General features: G+C 33.5%; 1 long non-coding RNA gene across 7 annotated transcripts; it reads left to right on the top strand.

Moving 5' to 3' along the window:
• The first annotated feature begins 9 nt into the window (after positions 1–9).
• On the top strand, positions 10–1576 carry LOC127924838 (uncharacterized). Of its 7 annotated transcripts, none has more exons than XR_008119019.1 (6): positions 10–209; positions 326–442; positions 542–676; positions 744–869; positions 1029–1343; positions 1491–1576. It is a non-coding gene; the product is annotated as an uncharacterized LOC127924838 (long non-coding RNA). The 7 variants fall into 7 exon arrangements; XR_008119017.1 differs by having other exon boundaries at positions 744–932; XR_008119022.1 differs by lacking the exon at positions 326–442 and having other exon boundaries at positions 551–676; positions 744–932.
• Positions 1577–3778: the final 2202 nt, after the last annotated feature.

The raw sequence follows: 3778 nt of genomic DNA, 5'->3' as shown, positions 1-3778 counted from the left end.
CAGGGTACCAGGTAGTTGAGGTAATAATGAGACTATAAGGAGTACCAGTACTGAGTCAATGTGCAGGGTACCAGGTAGTTGAGGTAATAATGAGACTATAAGGAGTACCAGTACTGAGTCAATGTGCAGGGTACCAGGTAGTTGAGGTAATAATGAGACTATAAGGAGTACCAGTACTGAGTCAATGTGCAGGGTACCAGGTAGTTGAGGTAATAATGAGACTATAAGGAGTACCAGTACTGAGTCAATGTGCCAGGTAGTTGAGGTAATAATGAGACTATAAGGAGTACCAGTACTGAGTCAGTGTGAGGGTAAGGTAGTTGAGGTAATAATGAGACTATAAGGAGTACCAGTACTGAGTCAATGTGCAGGGTACCAGGTAGTTGAGGTAATAATGAGACTATAAGGAGTACCAGTACTGAGTCAATGTGCAGGGTACCAGGTAGTTGAGAGACTATAATAATGAGACTATAAGAGGAGGTACCAGGTAGTTGAGGTAATAATGAGACTACCAGTACTGAGTCAATGTGCAGGGTACCAGGTAGTTGAGGTAATAATGAGACTATAAGGAGTACCAGTACTGAGTCAATGTGCAGGGTACCAGGTAGTTGAGGTAATAATGAGACTATAAGGAGTACCAGTACTGAGTCAATGTGCAGGGTACCAGGTAGTTGAGGTAATAATGAGACTATAAGGAGTACCAGTACTGAGTCAATGTGCAATGGGGGTACCAGGTAGTTGAGGTAATAATGAGACTATAAGGAGTACCAGTACTGAGTCAATGTGCAGGGTACCAGGTAGTTGAGGTAATAATGAGACTATAAGGAGTACCAGTACTGAGTCAATGTGCAGGGTACCAGGTAGTTGAGGTAATAATGAGACTATAAGGAGGACCAGTACTGAGTCAATGTGCAGGGTACCAGGTAGTTGAGGTAATAATGAGACTATAAGAGTACCAGTACTGATCAATGTGCAGGGTACCAGTACTATAAGAGTACAGTCAATGTGCAGGGTACCAGGTAGTTGAGGTAATAATGAGACTATAAGGAGTACCAGTACTGAGTCAATGTGCAGGGTACCAGGTAGTTGAGGTAATAATGAGACTATAAGGAGTACCAGTACTGAGTCAATGTGCAGGGTACCAGGTAGTTGAGGTAATAATGAGACTATAAGGAGTACCAGTACTGAGTCAATGTGCAGGGTACCAGGTAGTTGAGGTAATAATGAGACTATAAGGAGAACCAGTACTGAGTCAATGTGCAGGGTACCAGGTAGTTGAGGTAATAATGAGACTATAAGGAGAACCAGTACTGAGTCAATGTGCAGGGTACCAGGTAGTTGAGGTAATAATGAGGCTATAAATGTGCAGGGTACCAGGTACCAGTACTGAGTCAATGTGCAGGGTACCAGGTAGTTGAGGTAATAATGAGGGTACTATAAATAATGGAGTACCAGTACTGAGTCAATGTGCAGGGTACCAGGTAGTTGAGGTAATAATGAGACTATAAGGAGAACCAGTACTGAGTCAATGTGCAGGGTACCAGGTAGTTGAGGTAATAATGAGACTATAATTGAGATCAATGTGCAGGGTACCAGGTAGTTGAGGTAATAATGAGACATAATGGACAGTACTGAGTCAATGTGCAGGGTACCAGGTAGTTGAGGTAATAATGAGACTATAAGTACCAGTACTGAGTCAATACACCAGGTAGTTGACCATAATGACACTATAAGGACACACACTGGGAACACACACTGGTCACTACACACACACAACACACACACACACACACACACACACACACACACACACACACACACACACACACACACACACACACACACACACACACAGGAACAAACATTAATGTTGTGTTTGTTTAATATTGTTTTAGGACTATGAAAATGGACAAAAGGATGAGCCTATGGATTATGAAAACAACAACAATAAATGGGAAAATGGGAGGAGAAATGACTAGAGACAGTGTTGTTTAACTCACTGACCAGGACCCATGAGTTCTTCTTACCTTTGTTCAGTAGAAAAGTCTCCCTCTCTAAAGTTTATAGGACGACTCATAGACCAGTCACTCTTCATGGACACACAGCTGGGAACAGGGGAGGCTGGTCTCTCCTGCTTGATTGGTCTTCAACACAACAGAGACAAACATTACATCTCTCATCTACTCTGAGCTCAGATGGGGAACTTTCAGAAATGTTGATAAATGATATATTGTTTATAGAAATTATTAAATGACTTCAAGTCTTTATAAAGGTTTCTAAAGTGTTACAGTATATAGAATGTAGTATATAGTATATAGTTACAGTATATAGAATATAGTATATAGTTACAGTATATAGGTTTCTAATGTTACAGTATAGAATGTAGATATAGTATATAGTTACAGTATATAGGTTTCTAAAGTATTACAGTATATAGAATGTAGTATATTACAGTATATAAAGTTCTAAAGTATATAGAATGTAGTATATAGTATATAGTTACAGTATATAGAATGTAGTATATAGTATATAGTTACAGTATATAGAATGTAGTATATAGTTACAGTATATAGAATATAGTATATAGTTACAGTATATAGAATGTAGTATATAGTATATAGTTACAGTATATAGAATGTAGTATATAGTATATAGTTACAGTATATAGAATGTAGTATATAGTATATAGTTACAGTATATAGAATGTAGTATATAGTATATAGTTACAGTATATAGAATGTAGTATATAGTATATAGTTACAGTATATAGAATGTAGTATATAGTATATAGTTACAGTATATAGAATGTAGTATATAGTTACAGTATATAGAATGTAGTATATAGTATATATAAATAATAATATATAGTATATAGTGTACAGTATATAGAACAGTATATAGTGCATATAGTATATAATGTTACAGTATATAGAATGTAGTATATAGTTACAGTATATAGTTACAGTATATAGTATATAGTTACTGATATAGTAGTATATAGTATATAGTTACAGTATATAGAATGTAGTATATAGTATATAGTTACAGTATATAGAATGTATATAGTATATAGTTACAGTATATAGAATGTAGTATATAGTATATATATACAGTATATAGAATGTAGTATATAGTATATAGTTACAGTATATAGAATGTAGTATATAGTATACAGTATATAGAATGTAGTATATAGTATATAGTTACAGTATATAGAATGTAGTATATAGTTACAGTATATAGAATGTAGTATATAGTATATAGTTACAGTATATAGAATGTAGTATATAGTATATAGTTACAGTATATAGAATGTAGTATATAGTTACAGTATATAGAATGTAGTATATAGTATATAGTTACAGTATATAGAATGTAGTATATAGTATATAGTTACAGTATATAGAATGTAGTATATAGTATATAGTTACAGTATATAGAATGTAGTATATAGTATATAGTTACAGTATATAGAATGTAGTATATAGTATATAGTTACAGTATATAGAATGTAGTATATAGTATATAGTTACAGTATATAGAATGTAGTATATAGTATATAGTTACAGTATATAGAATGTAGTATATAGTATATAGTTACAGTATATAGAATGTAGTATATAGTATATAGTTACAGTATATAGAATGTAGTATATAGTATATAGTTACAGTATATAGAATGTAGTATATAGTATATAGTTACAGTATATAGAATGTAGTATATAGTATATAGTTACAGTATATAGAATGTAGTATATAGTATATAGTTACAGTATAT

The sequence above is a fragment of the Oncorhynchus keta genome, unplaced genomic scaffold (genome assembly GCF_023373465.1).
Source record: "Oncorhynchus keta strain PuntledgeMale-10-30-2019 unplaced genomic scaffold, Oket_V2 Un_contig_4628_pilon_pilon, whole genome shotgun sequence".
Lineage (NCBI taxonomy): Eukaryota > Metazoa > Chordata > Actinopteri > Salmoniformes > Salmonidae > Oncorhynchus > Oncorhynchus keta.
The sequence above is the reverse complement of the archived record's forward strand: the minus strand, read 5'-3'. Positions and strand labels throughout refer to the sequence as shown.